Source organism: Podarcis melisellensis, assembly GCF_964234715.1.
Source record: "Podarcis melisellensis genome assembly, chromosome: 1".
Classification (NCBI taxonomy): domain Eukaryota; kingdom Metazoa; phylum Chordata; class Lepidosauria; order Squamata; family Lacertidae; genus Podarcis; species Podarcis melisellensis.
The window spans coordinates 13,009,380-13,030,312 of record NC_138528.1 but is presented as its reverse complement, the minus strand read 5'-3'; the positions used below and the strand labels follow the sequence as shown (position 1 = coordinate 13,030,312).

Below are 20,933 nucleotides of genomic sequence, written 5' to 3'. Positions count from 1 at the left end.
GAGCACACAAGTGTTCACAACACCCCTTTCCAAAATACCACTTCAGGTGAGGGTATAAATGAGGTCTAAGCAATAACAACAACAATAATAATGCACATTTCTCTTCAGGCTTTCTTCCATCATGGTACTCAGAGCAGAACACTCACAATTCCCAGGTGATTTCCCATCCAGGCAATGATTAGGGCCAACCCTACTCATCTCATGAAACAAATATGGATTTTGGAATTTTGGTTGGCCTCATATGGATTATGGAGGGATGTTCCTCCACAAAAGGCCCTGGACCTATTTCTCGGCTATTTGGCAGGCTTAATCCAGAATGGATGTGTCTGCAAATTTTATCCACTTTGGCCAAAAGGGGGAGGGGAGTTATAGCTGTTTTCAGGTCCTCCGTGATAGCGAATGGGGACCATGGAATTTCATTTTGTACAGAGCAGCTTGGAACTTAAACACAGATCAAAGTGTAGAGAGAACACAGACTTAGAAACAGACTGGATTAAAAAATAAAATCATAAAGAGTATAAAATCATAGAATTTGTAGAGTCGGGAGGCTTATCTAGTCCAACCCCCCTGCAATACAGGAATTTTTAGAGATAATAATAATAATAACAACAATAATAATAGTAATTGATTATTTATACCCTGCCCATCTGGCTGGGTTTCCCCAGCCACTCTTGGCAGCTTCCAACAAAATATTAAAATACCCCACTTCTACTGCCGAGGCATTTGAAATTGGCAGCAGGGCAGGCTATGGACCTTTCTTAGGACTTGGGCCATTAAGAGCCACCCAGTCGTGTTGACCCTTGTGCTGAGCCTGAGATATGGCTTCCCCACTCACCGAAGTACCAAGATGGCAGCCGGGTACTCTTGGTAAAAGTCCCCCTCATGTGCCAGGGCTCGCCTCCTCACCATAATATTCCATTCCCTCCTTACTTGTACCTTTCTTTTGCCCTTCCAAGTAGACATTCTGCCTTAGTCCCACCACCGCAGCCTCTCCCTCCCAAACTCTGAACTCGGCCACATCCTGCTGTTAGCTCAACGTACTGAAAGCTAACTAGACCTAACAAAGCGGCCTTCAAACAAGGCCGCAATGGTAAGGGTTTAATGACACCGTGCAGACACCCATCCCAGCAATATAAGCATTAAAATTTGTCAAGTGTAGAAAGGAAATGGCAAAACATTGCCCTGGAGCAACTCGCTGTATCAATGCAGCAAGGAAAACTGCTTAAAGAGGCAGCTTTGGATATTTGCTCCACAATCTGAAGTTGCAGGACTCTGGTTCCATCTCCTCGAAGGGCAGGGCTTCACAGTTTTTCATGGGGAAGGAAGGATTAAAGGGATTCACCTTCCATGAAGGGTTACTGCAGCTCAGCTGAAGATTAGTGCAGAATTTCTAATAAGAAAGCTGTAGGACAATAGCAGTACGTACATCCGGAAAAATGTGAGAGATGCCGAGCGGGTATCTTACGGAGGCCTTTGAGTTCCCAGAAGCGTGTGGGCCTGATTCCACATGAAATATCCTTTGCATCGAAACAGTTGGCGAGAAAATTGGTAGCCCAGAGGATCAGGTCTCTATCTTGCCAACACAGATAATCATTATTATGCAGCCCGAGCTCCAGGTGTGCAGTCATGTACTGTGGAGTTTACAGGTGTCTCTGGAACACGCAGCACTACGGGCATTGTCCAGTGGAGGCTGAAATTGAGAAAGGCCCCAGTGTCTTATGAAGCTCAACAAGGGAAGATTACCTCCGGCATTAGGAGAGACATGAACTACGGTTTGCCAAAATAACATCTGCCCTACGTGCTTGATAGTAGGCTCGTTCTCCAAGCGTGGATTCTTGTGCAGCTGAAACAGCACCAGCCCTGTGCAAAAGGGAGGTGTTAGGAGGCTCAGGGGAAGCCCAAGTATTAAAAAGCAAAGCAAAATAAACTCCTTTGCTGGAGCAGGGGATCAAAATGGGGGAAAGCTGCAAAAAGTGCCGTGAGTTTTGAGCTCACTTGACAGTCACAGAATGCCTGCTGATTGTTGAGAAGAAAAATGGGGGAAAGGGAATAGTGTAGAGGAATAATGGGAAATGACGCAGGTGGAGGGAACCCTGAAGGGTGTACCTGTCCACGCTGCAACATTTTGTTGCAGATACCTCTTGTCAAGAATATCAGGATAAACAGCCAGAGCTGTGTTGTAATTCATGGACTTCATTTTTCTACAGCAAAAACAGTACCATTGGGGGGGGGGGGAAGAGTGTTATTTTCTTCTTCAAAAGGGCAGTGATCCGCAGGGAGGAGATGATGTCACCCAAGTGGCTTCCTCTGCCGCTGCATAGAATAGGAGAGACAGAGGGGTGGGACTCACTGGGAGCAACACCACTATCTAAGATAGACTGCTTTCTTTTGTTTCTCTCTTTGAATATTGAATAAATACATGGTAAGAACTCTTCTCGTTTATGGATTGTGGTTCTAATCAAAGACACATTTTAGACTATCGAGCAGGAGAGGTCTAGAGTACAAAGCGATTCCATGTTGGTTTCTTGGTTCACTTAACTATCTGCTGAGTCAATATACAAAGCTGCTGAGCACTGTCTGAATATTGTCTGTACCAGGGTAGGGAACCTCATTACAGCTGAAATCCTACCGAAACGATCTGTGAGCTGAAATCCTACTAGAACGATCGGTGAGCTAATAGCCTATTGGAATGGCTATTCAATCATAGTTGCATCTAATGCCAGCCATACTCAGAGTTGACTCACTTAAATTAGGAAGCAAGACTAATTTAAATCCAGTAATTTTAGCAGTTGCATGCAACCCATAGTCAGCTAGTGTTTTCCTAGGACATTTATATTTCTTGAGTAAAACTGATTTTCAGATCCACCATGTAAATAAAGACAACATTCTTAGCTGTGAAGGTACTTAAGAGCAGAGTAAAACTTACATATTTTTTTTCTTGTTGGAGCTCAGTTTTCAAAAATCAATGAGATGAGAAAGGTCTGCTGTCCAATTTGGTTCTCTTGGTACTCAAACATTGCGAAGATTAATGACAGACATAAGAACGGAAAGGTGTGCCCTCCTTCGATCTGGTCTGGCTAATGCTGCTTAATGCCTCCATCCATGCTGTGAAGTCAGGCAAGAGGCCTCCTTGAGATCCTCCTAGGTTCAAGGGAAGTCCTGCTCAACCACAACTTCCTGGCTCATAATAAGGGGGTCCCCTATGCATCTTTGACAGAACATCAATGTGTGCACTGAGAAGCCTTTGATCTCCAGTAAGCATGCCCATGTTCAGAGTAGGCAGCAGCGAAGAGGGGGGTGGGGGAAGCCTTATAATAGAGAAGAATCTATTCCAGTTGCAGGTCTCCTCTAAGAACTCAGAGACGGCCCAGGTGAATTGCATGCACTTATCATGTCAGAGACATGCAGGCATCTTGCTGATTTACTAGAGGTTTGCAGATTTGCTCCATTTACAGGATTTCCTCGTTTCTGAATGAATTGTGCAATAGATTAGGGACGTTCACTTCTGTTCAGGAGGAGGGGAGGCAGTGGAATTGTGTGTATGTGTGTATGTATGATAAGATTTGGGCAAATGGCCTTTTATAGCATTTTGCTCCTGGCTTTGGAAGAAACCTAAACAGATGATGCTGTAAAGAAGAGATATATATATATATATATATATATATATATATATATATATATATATATATATAAAATAAAAGCAACAAAAGTCCATTTTTTCCTCCCCCACCCCATTCTGGAGTTGCGTACTGAAAGACCACCTCGGTGGATTGTACCTAATCACAACCTTTCAACACTATCAGGCATGGCCCATTAGAGGCACCAGTCTTCCAAAACAAATTACTTACTGTAATCCCTCTCCTGATGTATGCAGTAAAAGACAATAGCACAGCTCATCGGCCAGCACTGCTCTTTGAGATTTATAGTGTGCAGCTAAGCAAACTTCCATTTATAGTTATATCCCCAAACTGACCCACAAGCCACAAAGAGTATTAAAACAGTTGCACTCTTAATGGCACAGGCCCTTTACTGCTACAAAACTAATGTCGGCTCATTGTGGATTCATGGAACAACAGAGGTTTACAGCCGATAAGGATCTCATACACCTTTTCCCTCTGCCTGATACTGTGTTGTCATTTCAGCAGTGCAAACAGAGGACTCTTGATGGTTGCAACAGGATCAGTACCCCCAAGTGATGCCTTGCTAAATTTATGGAAGCAGCGAACGCTTCCTTTCTCCCATTGCCACTGCTATATATTTCAAAGGGACAAGCATCAGATCATATAAATATGTCCTTCTCACAAGTGCTGCAGGACGTATTAACTTGTAGACATGCCACTATCCTGCTGTCAAAAGCCTCTTGCTATCAGAAAGTTATTCCTGATGTTTAGTCAGGATCTCCTTTCTTGTAACTTGAAGCCATTGGTTCAGGTCCAACCCTACAAAGCAGGAGAAAAACAAGCTTGCTCCATCTTCCATATGACAGCCCTTGAGATATATGAAGATAGCTATCATATCTCCTCCCAGTCTCCTATTTTCCAGGCCCAACTGCCTCAACCATTCCTTTAAATCCTTGGTTTCCAGATCCTTGATCATCTTGGTTGCCGTCCTCTGCACACATTACAGCTTGTTATTATTTTTCTTAAATTGTGGTGCCCCAAACTGGACAAAGGACTCCAGGTGTGGTCTGACCAAAACAGAATAAAGGTAAAGGGACCCCTGACCATTAGGTCCAGTTGTGACTGACTCTGGGGTTGCAGCGCTCATCTCGCTTTATTGGCCGAGGGAGCCGGAGTACAGCTTCTGGGTCATGTGGCCAGCATGACTAAGCCGCTTCTGGCGAACCAGAGCAGCGCACGGAAACGCCGTTTACCTTCCCACCGGAGAGGTACCTATTTATCTACTTGCACTTTGATGTGGTTTTGAACTGCTAGGTTGGCAGGAGCAGGGACCGAGCAACAGGAGCTCACCCTGTCGTGGGGATTCGAACCGCCGACCTTCTGATCGGCAAGTCCTAGGCTCTGTTGTTTAACCCACAGAGTGGTACTATTATTTCCCTTGATCAAGACACTGTTTGTTGCTGCAGCCTAGAATAGCATTAGCTGTTGTTGTTGTGCTGCAGCACATTGTTGACTTGTGTTAAGCTTGTCGTCTACTAAGACTTCTAGATCCTTTTAACATGTACTACTGGGAAGCCAAGTGTCCCCTATCTTATATTTGTGTAGCTGGTGTAGAACCTTACATTTATCCGTATTGTAATTTACTTTATTAGTTTTGGCCCAGTTCACCAATCTGTTAAGGTCATCTTAATATTGTTCAGTTTCTGTTAATTGATTCTCATGGAAACTTACAGATTCTGGCTTCACACAATTAACTCAAGGCCGTGTCAATTTGCTCTTGGCAGAAAGCCAAGGTCTGCTTGACCTAGAAACTACTTACTCTGATTGGTTAACGGCCAGCACTCAACTCTGTTATCTAGGAATGCTAGCACAGTTTGTGTTAGAGAGGGTGTGTTAGGAGTTAGGAGTGCTGTGTAGAGAGAGAGAAAGAAAGGATTTATTTTGCTTTGCTTTGTATGCAGAAACTCTGCTGGTTTTATTTTTCCTTTTAATAAATCCTGTAAATAGTTATTCTGAGTCTAGCTGACAAGTCATTTCCACCTCAACTAGCTTCTTTGCTGTGCAGGAAAACTCTGCTACGTTTGGGCTAAAGCCATTAGAGCTATGCCTGACACTTCAAAGTTCCAAGAAATATATGTGATATAACTTTATTTCACCTGGGAAAAGACACAGGAGAAGTATTAACACATTCTTCCAATGGTGTGACAGGGGTGGTCTGCGAGCTCCAAACCAAAATTTCAAGGTATTTCGGTTGCAGCATGTTACACAGATCATTAGAGACACAAAACACATTCCTTGAGTTCAACTTGAATAAACTTCATAACCCACAATCAAGGCACGGCCACTTCTGAACCCACCTTGGCCATTGATTTGGAAAATTAGCCACCCTTTTCTCTTCATTAGTATAATGTTTTGGGGAAAGTGCAGTTGTAGCCTTGCCTGCATCCCCAATCAGTTCCTCCTTTGTGGGTATATATTTCCCTTTCCAATTTTTCACGAGAAGTAACCTTGCTGTAGCAGTTGCGCATAAAAATAATGTTTTCCTGTATTGTGGTATTTCTTTACCTATTATAAAAGGTAAAGGGACCCCTGACCATTAGGCCCAGTCGTGACCGACTCTGGGGTTGTGGCGCTCATCTCGCTTTATTGACCGAGGGAGCCGGCGTACAGCTTCCGGGTCATGTGGCCAGCATGACTAAGCCACTTCTGGTGAACCAGAGCAGTGCACGGAAATGCCATTTACCCTCCCTCCAGAGTAGTACCTATTTATCTACTTGCACTTTGACGTGCTTTCGAACTGCTAGGTTGGCAGGAGCAGGGACTGAGCAACGGGAGCTCACCCCGTCGCAGGGATTCGAACCGCCGAGCTTCTGAATTGGCAAGTCTTAGGCTCTGTGGTTTAACCCACAGTGCCACCTGCGTCCCTTACCTATTATACTCAGTAGATATACCTCTGTTTTTTCTCTCTAAAGTAACTCTGAACATCTTTTCTATTTCCTCATTAATTATACCCCCCCCCTTTTAAAAACTTTTCCGCAGCCCCACGATAGATGTATCAGTGTGCCCTCTGCCTCCTTGCATTTCCAACATAAATTGGAGTTTGATTTGTATATTTTGGAAAGTTTTACTGGGGTTATATGCCATCTGTAAAACGTTTTCATTATATTTTCTTCTATAGTATAGCATGCAGTAAATTTTATATCATTCTTTAACAGCCTTTCCCACTGCTCCAATTGTATTACGTACCCAATGTCCTGTGCCCATTTAATCTGTACTTCTTTTACTTGGTCATCCTTTAAACTCCATTCCAATAATAAATCATAAACTCTTGATAATAATTTTTGATTACTTCCTAATAAAACTTTTTGTAATAACAAATCTTCTTTCCCAAATCCTCGTTGCTTAATTGCTGATATTGGAGCCAGTCTGTGATATAATGCCTTATTTCTACAAATGTTTTCAACTTTGGTTGTCCCCGGTCCTCCCTTAATAATTGACTGTATGTTCCCAAATTTCCAGTCATATTTAGTTTTTTAGCTGAAAAGGCCTCTAGTGGTGATAGCCATCATGGTGTGTATAGTTGTAACAAAGATTGATAAGCAGTCTAAACCTTATACAGTGCACCTCTGATTACAGTGGTACCTTGGGTTACAAACACCTCAGGTTACAGACTCCGCTAACCCGGAAGTAGTACCTCGGGTTAAGAACTTTATCTCACGATGAGAACAGAAATTGTGTGGCGGCATCAGGAGGCCCCATTAGCTAAAAGTGGTACCTCAGGTTAAGAACGATTTCTGGTTAAGAACGGACCTCTGGAACGAATTAAGTTCGTAACCAGAGGTACCACTGTATATGATTTGTAAAACCTTTATGGACTTTAACTTTATTGTAGGCCAGATATCTATTGTCAAAATTTTCTATATCCAAAATATCTAATTTATCTTAACAAAATCCTATCTTTAATCCAAATTGTACACTCTGCTACATAATATATTTTTAGACTTGGAAGGGCGAAACCTCCTCTCCCTGTCCTATCTGTCATTAGTTTATATTTGATGTGGGGCTTTTTTCCTTGCCAGATAAATTTTGTCTAAATTTTCCTCCATTTCTCAAAGCAATCATATTTTGTTATTATTGGAATCATTTGAAATAGGAAGAGAAACTTTGGAAGCATATTCATTTTTAACACAGATATTCTTCCCCATAGTGATAATTTCAATCTTGACCAGATTTCTAGGTCTTTTTAAATTTCTTTCTAAATCTTTTTATAATTGTCTTCATATTAATTGACATTTTTCATCGTAATTTCAATACCCAGATATTTTGCTTTAACTATCTCTAAACCTGTTTTTTCCCTTTAATTCTGTTTTCTCTTGGTTCTGTATATTCTTAACCATTAATTTTGTTTTTACTTTATTGAGTTTGAACTCTGAAACTTCACCAAATTCTGTTATTTTTTTCTAAAGCTTTGGGAATGCTCTTTAATGGATCTTCTAATGTTAGTATTTGGAAAACTCAGCAGTGGCCAGAAGATTGGAGAAGATCAGTCTACATCCCAATCCCAAAGAAGGGCAGTGCCAAAGAATGCTCCAACTACTGCACAATTGCACTCATTTCACACGCTAGCAAGGTTATGCTTAAAATTCTACAAGGAAGGCTCAAGCAGTATGTGGACCGAGAACTCCCAGAAGTGCAAGCTGGATTTAGAAGAGGCAGAGGAACCAGAGACCAAATTGCAAACATGCGCTGGATTATGGAGAAAGCTAGAGAGTTCCAGAAAGACATCTACTTCTGCTTCATTGACTATGCAAAAGCCTTTGACTGTGTCGACCACGGCAAACTATGGCAAGTTCTTAAAGAAATGGGAGTGCCAGATCACCTCATCTGTCTCCTGAGAAATCTCTATGTGGGACAAGAAGCTACAGTTAGAACTGGATATGGAACAACTGATTGGTTCAAAATTGGGAAAGGAGTACGACAAGGCTGTATTTTGTCTCCCTGCTTATTTAACTTATATGCAGAATTCATCATGCGAAAGGCTGGGCTGGATGAATCCCTAGCCGGAATTAAGATTGCCGGAAGAAATATCAACAACCTCAGATATGCAGATGACACAACCTTGATGGCAGAAAGTGAGGAGGAATTAAAGAACCTTTTAATGAGGGTGAAAGAGGAGAGCGCAAAATATGGTCTGAAGCTCAACATCAAAAAAACGAAGATCATGGCCACTGGTCCCATCACCTCCTGGCAAATAGAAGGGGAAGAAATGGAGGTAGTGAGAGATTTTACTTTCTTGGGCTCAATGATCACTGCAGATGGTGACAGCAGCCACGAAATTAAAAGACGCCTGCTTCTTGGGAGAAGGGCAATGACAGGCCTAGACAGCATCTTGAGAAGTAGAGACATCACCTTGCCAACAAAGGTTCGTATAGTTAAAGCTATGGTTTTCCCAGTAGTGATGTATGGAAGTGAGAGCTGGACCATAAAGAAGGCTGATCGCCGAAGAATTGATGCTTTTGAATTATGGTGCTGGAGGAGACTCTTGAGAGTCCCATGGACTGCAAGAAGATCAAACCTCTCCATACTGAAGGAAATCAACCCTGAGTGCTCACTGGAAGGACAGATTGTGAAGCTGAGGCTCCAGTACTTTGGCCACCTCATGAGAAGAGAAGACTCCCTGGAGAAGACCCTGATGTTGGGAAAGATGGAGGGCACAAGGAGAAGGGGGCGACAGAGGACGAGATGGTTGGATAGTGTTTTCGAGGCTACCAGCATGAGTTTGACCAAACTGCGGGAGGCAGTAGAGGACAGAGGTGCCTGGCGTTCTCTGATCCATGGGGTCACGAAGAGTCGGACACGACTAAACAACTAAACAACAACAACAACAACAATGTTAGTATCAAATCATCAGCAAAAGCTTTTAGCTTAAAATACCGACTTCCTAGTGTTATTCCTTTGATTTCTTCCTCTTTCCTGATTACCAAATTTAGTATTTTCAGTGTTAATATACATAATAAAGGGGATAAGGGGCAGCCCTGTCTTGTTCCTTTTTCAATCAAAACGTGTTCTGTCTTTTCATTATTGATTATTAAATTTGCTTTTTGCTTTTCGTAGATGGCTTTTATTCCATTGGTGAAGCATTCTTCCATTTCTGATAGGTCTATCGCCTTTCTTAAGAATTTCCAAGAAAGATTATCGGCCTTCTCGGCATCAACCAACATGAAGGCAGCTTTTTTATTAGGTCTCCAGTCTAGATATTCTATCAGGTCTATAATAATAGTAGTAGTAGTAGTAGTAGTAACAACAACAACAACAACAACAACAACAACAACAACAACAACAAATTTATTTGTACCCCAGGGCCGGGCTCAGGGTGGCTAGCATCATAAAACTAACGCAGTATACAAAGAACATAAAAACAGGTAATCAATTAATTAAAATACATCTTAAAATTAGTTCAGAACAAATGAAAATCTGGAGAGATGGCAGTCTACGGGTAAAATTGAGAGTGGTTAATATTCTCCAAAGCCAACTGTTACCATTGGTCGTATTGCCCTCATATTGTTTTTCATATGGCGATCCAGGAGAAACCCCGACTGGTCTTTGTTAATTATTACTTTTAAGACCAATTTTAATCTATTCACTAAAATACCTGTATAAATCTTGTAACAGTTATTTAGAAGTGAAATTGGTTGGTAGTTGCTGACCATTTCTCTGGATGACTCCTGTTTGTGGATTAAAACAATGTTTGTTCTTCCCATGTATGTGGAATTTTCCCTTTTTGTATTCTGTCATTCATGAGTTTTTGGAGTGTTGGTGCTAGGACTTCTTCCAATTTCTTGTAATGTATTATGGGGAGCCAGTCAACATGCAAGTTCTTTTCTTAATTTGGCTTCTACGTCTTCGTTTTGCTTTTCTGGTATGCCTCTGATGCGCAGAATACGTTCTCTGTGGTGCATCTCGAGTATAGCTATTTGATCTAATGTTTCTTCTTGCACTTTTTAAAACTCCATCATTTCATCTGTTAAATCGCCCATCAGAATCTTTTTCTGGTCTGTAAATTCCATTAAAACATTCTTTGTTTTCTTTTTTTAAAACATTGTCCCATTTTAACTTGAAGGTTCTCCGAACTGTCTCTCAGTAGAGGTTTGATCTCCGCTGTAGCAGTCATCTCAACAAGTGCACCCTGAATTATTTCACACACATAGTGGTACTTTGATGTGCTGGTTCTTGTGTGGAACTTCTCACTCTGCAATAACTTCAGGCAAATCTGTTTATCTTCCAGTAGGCCATTGGTTTTCAACCAGTATGCTGTGGCACCCTGGGCTGACTTGATGGATGTTCAGGGGAGCCCCAGTGACTTTCCTTTCATTAACTCGCAGCCCATACCTTTTGGCATTCTCACTTTCTTTCCAGGGAACATTTGGGGAGCAGGCAGCTTTAACCTGTAGCCCATTATCTTCCTGAAATAAAACAGGAGCAACAAAAAAGTGGGGAAACACTTTTGTATTTCTGTTTATCTACTTAAACCCCCCCCCCTAAAAATCCCACAAAAATCCTCCCCAGCTTCATTAACTTAACAGTTCCTTGGTTTTAAAAACAGAGGGCTTGAAAAATGCAAGAAAACAGTAAAGTAGCTTGATGGTGTGCATGTGTGTGTGCTTTATCAGGAGGAATTTAAAAAACAAAACCCAGAACGGGGAAAATTTATTTCTCTACACAAGTATAGCAGATTTAATGATATATGCTCAGAAATGGAAAGAGGGAACAATACCAACAAAGGAGGAATAGCAGATGAGATTGGTGGAATATATAGCATAGGTATCAACTTTTCCCTTTTCTTGCGAGGAATCCTATTCAGAATAAGGGAATTTCCCTTAAAAAAAAGGGAAACGTTGACAGCTATGATATATAGAATTAGCTAACTCAACTAATAAAATAAGACATTGGTTTTCAACCAGTGTGCCATGGCACCCTGGGGTGACTTGAGTTATGTTCAGGGGAACTCCAGTGACTGTCCTTTCATTAATTTGCAGTCCATACCTTTCGGCATTCTCTCTCTCTATCTCCAAGGAACATTTGGGGAGCAGGCAGCTTTAACTTGTAGCCCATTATCTTCCTGAAATAAAACAGGAACAACAAAAAAGTGGGGAAACACTTTTGTATGACTGTTTATCTACTTAAAATCCCCCCCCCCAATCCTCCCCAGCTTCAGTAACTTAACTGTTCCTTGGTTTTAAATAGCAGGTTTCGATTAAACACTTACAATTAATAGAATAAATATAGCATATATAAGGATGGTGTAAAAAGCGTGGAAAGTTTAACATTATAAATCTAATGCACAAAAAATGTAAGACATACTAAAAAATGCAGAAGAAGGCATTATGTAAAAACAAACCAGAAAAGGAAGTTGAGGGAAGTCATAGAGGGGAAGGAATTTTTTGGAAATTGTATTTCTTCTTCTTTATATGATGTGAAAAATTGATGTATTAAAATATAAAACCTAAGAAAAATGGATTAAAAATAATAATATTTTTTTTAAAAAATGAAATAAAAAAGGACTTTAAGAAACTTTCCCGTGTCTTTATACTTTCCTGGGCAACCAGCCAGGAGCCACTAACAGCATCTTGACAACACCTCAATCTCGGCTACATTGTCAGAATCTGTGGAAGATAAGACTATACAAGTTACCGTACTTTTCTGTGTATAAGGCGACCTTTTTTTACCCAAAATTTAATTATAAAATGGGGGGGGGGGTCGTGTTATACATGGGTAGTGCCTTTTTTGGGGATGTGCGATGTTTGTTGCAGCAAGCAGGAGAGTGTGAGTGGTGATTGAACGGATGATTGGTAACTGCGGCAATGTCCGCTATTTATTGGCTAGTGCTGCTGTCAATTGGGAGTGACTTGCGGCTGCTTTTGCTCATCAGGGAGGCGATAGGCTGCTTTAGCGACATGTGCGATTGAAAGTGGCGCTTCAGAGGGCGGGTGATTTTTGCTAACTGCCTCCCAAAGACAACTCTGGACAATCTCTCCCCCCCCCCATTTTCTTAATTTTTAGTCCCCCAAAATAGGGGGGCATCTTATACATGGGGGCGTCTTATAGATAGAAAAATACGGTAGTTTACAGCTGCTCCGAAAAATGGGACTATTTACAAACGTAAAGACATACCTACCTGTTGATTTGTAGTCCTTAATGTATCCTTAATGTTGTGGAAGTGGAACACTTCTGTTGGGTCTTGATAAGCATCTGACATCTTGTTCTTGTTCCTGTCGGATGGCACTGCTACTTGGACACCGGTTATCTGTTTCTTCTTGTTCATCATCTCTTGTAGGTGGCAGAACAGTAGAAGGCAGATCTGAACTGCTACATATTACTTCAGGAAAGTACACGAAGTCTTATGTTTCTCCCTCTGACTGCTGAGAAGTTTCCTCTCTTGTCAGATTTACTGTGTTCATCAAACCTTGACTTTTCCTGTTTTCAAGTCTATAACTCTGCAACCCAGAAGAAAGTTCTACCATAATTTCTTTTTCTGCTCTGGAGTCAAGCTTGGGCCTACTTGGGTACACAGACATAAGCGATGCTGTCTAATACAGGTATGCGTGACAAGTTAGGTACTCTTCTGTTCCAAAGTTCAACGTAGCTGGCTACTGCATCTTCCCACCTGTGCTTGGGAAAGCCTGTACCAGGCAGCATGCACTGGGTCATCTTCATAAGAGACCTATACTTTCTCTCTGCAACTGAGTTCTTTTTGTAGAGCAGGACAAATGCTCCTCATGTGTGCAATTCCTTCCTCTTCCAAGAGGGTTCTCATATTTTATTAACAAAACTCCCCACTGTTGTCATCCATAGGTGCTGTGGGTTTCCTGTGGAGCCATGGCAAAGTATTTTCTGAACATCTCAAAGGTTCTGTTTTTCTCCTTGAGAAAATGCACAACGCAGTATCTTGGAAAATCACCAAGGATATTAAAATGTACTTATTTTTCCTTAGTGAGGGAACATTAAGTGAACCACACACATCAGCATAGATGGTATCAAGCACCCAGGTGCTTCTCTGCTGAGTACACGGGGGGGGGGGAATGGGGTTCAACACTTCTCTGCTTGATGCACCAAGGGTTACCTTCATCGCTCTTGCAAACTCCTTGCATTGTAACTCTTAAATGCCTTTAATGTCTCTGTGGTCAAGCTTTCTGTGCCAAAGTTCTAAGTCTTTTCATCATTCTGGCTGATAAAGCACTGCAGACTGGAGTTATGAAAGATTAGTCTCATATACACTATTAAGTAGACTTGCTTCTGTATACAGTTCCCCATCTCTGGTCACCTGGCACTTTCCTTTCTCAAACAATACATGGAAACCCAAGGTTAGGAACATTGTCATCTGGCTGTTACAATCTTGGATTCAAGCCGCGAACTAAACAAATATTTCACAAACGTGGGATGAGATGCTTTCTTGCAAATCCAAATGTGCTTTCCAAATTTTGAAGCTTTGCAGTAGCTGGTCCACCTTGTTTGGTTTGAATCATCTGGGCACCTCTGATATTATCGAAGATAACAGAGACTGCTGATTTATTTTGCTTTCCCCGTATCTTTGAGGCATCATTATCACTGAGATTTTCTTTCTTAACACATTCTAAAATGCCCAGTCTATCAATCCAGCCCGTAGGCATCTCCTCCAATGTATAAAATTGTTCTGAGTTAGCTTAAGTGATTTGAAGCTTTCTTCCTCAGTTGGATTCTCCACATACACACCCACACCCACCCACCCACCCACCCATCCACACAGAGATTCTACACACACACACACACACACACACACACACACAAACAGAGAGAGAGAGAGAGATTCTACACACACAAGAGAGAGAGAGATTGGAAAATTAAAATCAGAAAAAGTGCCAAAAATCCAAAATTCACAAAAGCAAAAAATTAAAATGCAAAAATATAGCTTCTAAAAAAAGAGGGGGGGGGGACTAAAAAAACCACTCTGTCAAATTACTATGTTGCAACAGAAGGGGAGGAGTTAATCCCTTTACAATTAAAATGGCATCACCACGTGGTTACCAAGAAATAATATTTACCTACGTTGGTTCGAGTCCTATCCATAAAAGAAGGCAAGTTACCAAAATCATTTTTTGATTTAGTGGACAATCTTGGATTAACTGATGTTTGGAGACTTAAAACCCCTACAACAAAACAGTTTACATTCTTTGCTAAACCAAATCAAAGTTCGGGAAGAACAGATTACATATGGCCCTCCAGGGAGTAAATTCCAAGAGTATCCAAAACTGAGATTCTCCCAAGGCCATTAGCGGATCATAATTTGTTATATATGGAGTTAAAAGGAAAAGAACAATCATCCTTTAGATGGAGGATGAAAGTCTGTTTGATGATTAAAAAATAGTGAAAAAAGCAAAAGAGACAATAGCAGATTATTTCAAGTGGAATTTAAATAAACGAACCGGCATTGACATCGTATGGGATGCAAGTAAAGCAGTAATGAGAGGTTTTCTGATACAAAAGAATAGTTTTCAAAAATGAGAAAGAGAAAAAAAGAAAGTGGAAATTCTGACCGACCTCATGGAGAATGAGAGATTGTTAACAATAAAGCCTAAAGATGAACCAATAAAACAAAATATTAAGATGTTGCAAACTCAGTTTTCCATGATGGTGAACCAAGAAGTGGAGTGGAAGATAAAATTAATGAGACAAAATAATTTTGAATCGGCAAATAAAACTGGCAAATTATTAGCATGGCAATTAAAGCCACATCAAAGTCAAAATACAATCAATAAAATAAGCGAAGCAGATACGGTAATTGAGGTTCCAGAAGAAATCGGAAAGATCTTTCAGAAATTTTATAAAGACTTGTATAGGAAAGAGAAGGAGGATACAAGAAAATAGATATTTACAAAGATAAATTACAGCAAATCCCACGAGAAAAAAGTGAACAGTTGAATCGACAAATAACGGCGCAGGAAATTGAAATGGCAATAAAGTGTATGAAGTTGGGGAAAGCCCCAGGACCGGATGTTATTTTGGCAAAGTATAAAATTCTTAGTGGATAACTGACAACAGTATTGTGGGAAGTTTGAATAATATCCTGAAAGAAGGGAAAATTCCAAATACCTGGAAAGAAGAATATATTACGATTTCATTACTGAAGAATAATTACAAGTTGTTTGCTGATATTTTGACCAATAGATTAAATGAGCTAATCCATAAACATCAAGCATGTTTTATTCCTGGTTGACAATTGAAAGATAATGTTAGGAATATAGTGGACATAATTGAATATTTGGAGACCAGGAATGAGACCAGGAATTGACGCGGAAAAAGCTTTTGAAAGAAAATTTGAAAATGATGGGAGTAGGGGGGACTCTTTTGAGAGGAATAGGAGTTATATATTCAAAGCAAAAAGCGAAATAGATATCGAACAACACTTTGACTAAGAGCGGCCTTTTCTCCCTTCATGGAGGGAAGAGCCCCCTTCTTTAATAGGGGGAACAACCTCCTCCTCTCATGGGAAGAGCTATTCCTTTTCTCCTGGTGCAAGCAACTCATGGGAATAACAGCCCACCTTCACTCACGGGGAGAGCTGCCTCCTTCTCAACCGAGTCGAGCAGCCTCATCCACTCACGGGAAGAGCAGCCTTTACTCCTCTCATGGAGGGAAGAGCCCCCTTCCTTAATAGAGGGAGCAACCTCCTCCTCTCATGGGAAGAGCTATTCCTTTTCTCCTGGTGCAAGCAACTCATGGGAATAACAGCCCACCCTTCTCTCATGGGGAGAGCTGCCTCCTTCTCTTCTGAGTTGAGCAGCCTCATCCTCTCATGGGAAGAGCAGCCTTTTCTCTTGAAATATACTAAGAGTCGAGTGTGGATTTCATGCTCTTTATTCAGCTCCTAGTAGCGAGAAAGTTCCCCCAAAACATCTGCTTTATATACATTATTTACACAATGGGCCCCATGTGATTGGCTAATTCTGGGAATCTCCTGTAGGCCAATCAGGTTGCAGATTCATTTCCACCTGAACCTGGATTGGGTGGCTCCTGCAGACCAATCAGACTGCTGCATTCTGAATCCTATTGTTCTAGGACCAATCAGACTGCTGTATTTTGGATCCTATTCAACTCAGTACATAACAGCCGTCCCCTTTAAAGTCCAGTCCTGCCCGGGAGGTTGTATTCATAGTCCTCAAGGTACGCCGGCCGCCTACGTATGTGTTGAGGCCTGGGGTGTTCCCTGGTCAGGGGTTCGGGTTCTGCTTGTTCTGAGGATGCTGGCTGTGATGGGGCCGTTTGGTCTGGCGCAACCAGCTCACTCAGTCATGGCTCTGGTTTGGGCATCATTTTGGCCTCACGGGTCGTCTCTGTATTTACTGATTCTGCCTACCCTGCTGGCCCCTCCTGTTCTACGGGCCTCACTTCCCTACTGTTCCGTTGGGACTCCTCTGACCTGTCCTCCTCCTGTTTTTTTCCTGGGAATCATCACCGTAGCTGGTTGCAGTGGCAGCGCCAGCATTGCCCCCTCTCCGTTAGCACCTCGTACGACACGGGGCCCGTGACCCTGGTGACTGTGGCGGGTACTCATGAAGGCCCTGCGCCAAAATTCTTTGCGTACACTGGGTGCTGGGCCATGAAGGTCCGGGGGTTCCTGCCTTCCCCCACCACTGCCTCATCCTGAGTTCTGTCGGGGTGAAGGTGGTCCAGTCTGATTGTGAGGTGCCGGCCCATTAGTAGTTCAGCGGGGTTCCGGCCAGTCGTTGAGCTGGGGGTGCTGTGCTGTGCTAGGAATGTAGCCAGTCAGTACGCCCAATCCCCTTGTGTCATGTAGCGGAGGGTGTCCTTGGTGGTCCACACCATGCGCTCTGCTTGGCCTTTGGTGGCAGGGTGGGATGGCGCAGAGCAGACGTGGTGGATGGTGTTCTGTGCTGTGAAGGTCTGGAATTCTCTTGACATAAATGTGGTTTCGTTGTCTGAGATGACAGTGTCAGGGAGTCTGTGGGTTGCAAACAGCCTGCGCAGTACCTGGGTGGCTGCGGACGTAGAAGTGGACGGTACTAGTGTGACTTCCAGCCATTTGGTGTAGGAGTCCACAACTATGAAGAATGTTTTCCCCTGAAAGGGGCCAACGAAGTCCACGTGCAGGCATGACCATGGTGCTCGGGCAGGCTCCCAGGATTGGAATGGGGCCTTTGGGGGATCTGGGCGAGATTCTTGGCAGGCCTGGCAGTGTTTGACCCAGGCCTGTATCTCTCTGTCAATCCCCAGTCACCACACATAATGCCTGGCGAGGGCCTTCATTCTCACTACCCCGGGTGTGTCTCATGTAGGGCTGTGAGGACCCTTTTGCGGAGGGGCTGGAGAATGACTACCCTGCCTCCCCATAACAGGTACCCTTTGTGGCCCGACAGTTCATGTTTACGGGTTGTGTAGCCTGCGAATTCTGGCCCAGGGCTGCTGTTGGGCCATCCTCACCACACCCAGTCCAGGACCCGAGAGATGACCCTATCTTTCTTGGAATGGTGTGCAACTTCTTGTGCCTGAATGGGGCGGTTGGGGAGCAGCTCCAGGATCATAACCACTTGTGCGAGTGCTGGGTTGGGGCCTGTTTCCAGTAGTAATAGCCTGCTGAGGGTGTACGCATGGCCCATCACCTTCCCAGGGCAGTGAATCAGTGCATACTGGTAGCCGGCAAGGAAAATTGACCACCTGAGGATGCGAGGAGACAGCACTTGGGGGGGGGGTCTGCTTTTCGGCGGCAAACCAAGCAACGGCTTGTGGTCAGTCTCCACAGTAAAGGGCCGCCCGTACAAGAAATCATGGAATTTTTTTACTCCCTTCACGATTGCCAGACCCTCCTTGTTGATTTGCGAGTAGTTCCGAGTGTCTGGGGAAAGTATGCCACCGGCACCTCTCTTCCATCTGGGAGTTGGTGTCCCAGGACAGCGCCGATGCCGTAGGGTGAGGCGTCGCATGCTAGCATCACCGGCAGCCTCTTGTCAAAGTATGCCAAGACTGAGTTTGAGACGAGCAAGTCCTTGACTGCCTGGACTGCAGCCTCCTGACAGTGCCCCCATACCCAACGAGCCCGCTTGTCCAGTCTGTGTAGGGCTCCGCTACCGCTGCCTTATGGGAAAGGAAGGCATGGTAAAAGCTCCCAAAACCAGAAGGTGGATGCCCTGTCCCGGAAACCTGAAGACAACGCAGACACGGTACAGCAAGCAGTACCCACCACGATCTTACCACCGGCTGCATTCCTGGCCACCCAGGAGGCTGAGCCACTGCAGGCTCGGGTGCGGGAACAGCAGCGGGTCGACGCTTGGGCCCAGGAACGACTCCGGGAGCTGGCTGAAGGGTCCAGCCCTCAGTATCTGGGGCTGGTCTTGCATCAGGGCCTTCTGCTGCACCACGGTCGCCTGTACATCCCGCCAGGGCCACTGCGGGCTAAGGTTCTCCAGATGACCCATGATGCCCCGGCAGTGGGACACTTTGGGCGGTATCGGACCACCCATCTGGTAAGCCGTGAGTTTTGGTGGCCCCGCCTGAAGGCTGACGTGGCTCGCTACGTCGCTGGTTGTGATGTCTGCCGGCGGGCCAAGGGCCTACTTCAGCCATTGCCAGTCCCACCACGTCCTTGGCACACGGTTTCGCTGGACTTTGTAGTGGACTTACCCCCGTCTCATGGCTGTACATGCCTTCTAGTTTTCTCCGACCATTTCACTAAGATGGTGCACTGTGTCCCCTGCCCATCCGTACCCACAGCTAAGGAAACCGCTCAGCTGTACCTTCAGCATGTCTTCCGCCTGCATGGCCTACCTGAGCGTGTGGTGTCCGACCGGGGCGTTCAGTTCACATCCCGGTTCTGGCGAGCATTGCACCAGACCCTCGGGACACAGGTCTGTCTCTCATCAGCCTACCACCCACAGACCGATGGCCAGACGGAACGGGCGAATGCGGTGCTGGAGCAGTACCTCCGGTGTTACTGCAGCTACCAGCAGGATAACTGGGTCGACCACCTAGCATTGACAGAGTTCGCCTACAACAACGCGGTGAATGCGTCCACCCAGCAGACCCCGTTCCAGGCCAGTTATGGTTATCATCCACGGCTGTTTCTGGATGTGCTGCCAGCATCCGCGGTCCCTGCGGTGATGGAGTGGCTTCAGGAGCTCCAGTCCCAGCAACAGCTATTGATGGAGCAACTGCACCAGGCCAAGGAGGCATACAAGGCTCAGGCCGACCACCACCGCCAGGTGGGGCCGGAACTCCACGTCGGTGACCTGGTATGGCTCTCCACTCGCCACCTCCACCCCTCTCGACCTTCGCGGAAGCTGGACACCCGTTTCACCGGCCCGTTTCCTATCGTGGACCAGGTCTCGCCTGTGGCATTCCGTCTCCGGTTGCCCGCAACCCTGAAGGTTCACCCGGTCTTCCACAGGTCCCTTCTGAGTCCGGTGGCCCCACCCGACGAGTTCCACCCGAACCGTCCCCAACCGCAGCCAGTTTTGGTTCAGGGGGAGCCTGAGTACGAGGTGGAACGCATTCTGGACTCCCGATACCGCGGGGGAAAGCTACAGTATCTCATAGACTGGAAGGGGTATGGACCGGAGGACCGTTCCTGGGAACCAGCAGCCAATGTCCACGCACCTGCCTGCCTCCGAGATTTCCATGCGGCGTGCCCCAGCAAGCCGGGTCCAGACCCTCAATTGATGGGGGGGGGCTGGGAGGGGGGATGGTGTGATGGCCTGGGAATCCGATTCAGAGGCTGAACCGGAGGAATCCCAGCCTGCACAGGAGTCCCCGCCTCCAGGGCCGGCTGAACTGGGGCAGGGCCTTGATTCTGAAGTGCCTGCACCTGTGCCGGATCCTCAGGAGCAGGTACCAGGTGAATCCACTCTGGCTCCAGAGGTGGTTGAGGACTCAGTGCCTACAGATGAGTCTCCCCTGGGCCCAGTCTCCTGGGGGCCCGCCCCTGGCCTCAGAGAAGATAAAGGCCAGTCAGCCCGGTCCCAGGTTGTGGGAGCAACGTCGTTGCTGGGTACCTGTTCCTGCCTGGACCCAGACCTGACCCTCCAGTGTTCCTGTCCCCGCCCGGCTTCCGGCTTTGGACCTCGCCGCGCTCCTTGTGAACTGTTTCCAGGCTAGTGACTTTGACTACACCAACGGTAACCTTCCCCCCGGGACCAGCACACCCTTCTGCGGTTCTTCTTTTTGTTTATACCAGCACTTTGCCTTGTCTTTTGTTGGTCTCTTTCTTAATTTCTTTCCTTTCTCATTGAGGAGGTGGTCTCGGGGAAACTCCAACCCAAAGATATC

The 20,933-nt window shown here is 44.7% G+C and overlaps 2 long non-coding RNA genes across 8 annotated transcripts in view; both read right to left on the bottom strand.

Moving 5' to 3' along the window:
- The window catches only part of LOC309372739, a 163,772-nt gene that overhangs the window by 122,558 nt on the left and 20,281 nt on the right, over window positions 1–20,933 (bottom strand). The window contains exon 3 of one of the 7 annotated variants that reach the window (XR_014169657.1): window positions 1,085–1,690. The exons of 5 other annotated variants lie outside the window; for them this stretch is intronic. This is a non-coding gene — a long non-coding RNA (uncharacterized lncRNA). Of the gene's footprint in view, window positions 1–1,084; window positions 1,691–2,440; window positions 3,142–20,933 lie in introns of those variants that run through there. One more of the 7 variants, XR_014169658.1, reaches the window with a different exon arrangement.
- On the bottom strand, window positions 10,484–12,884 carry LOC309372755. The gene is made up of 3 exons (XR_014169665.1): window positions 12,796–12,884; window positions 11,664–11,739; window positions 10,484–11,083 (listed from the first exon to the last, which is right to left on the bottom strand). It is a non-coding gene; the product is annotated as an uncharacterized lncRNA (long non-coding RNA).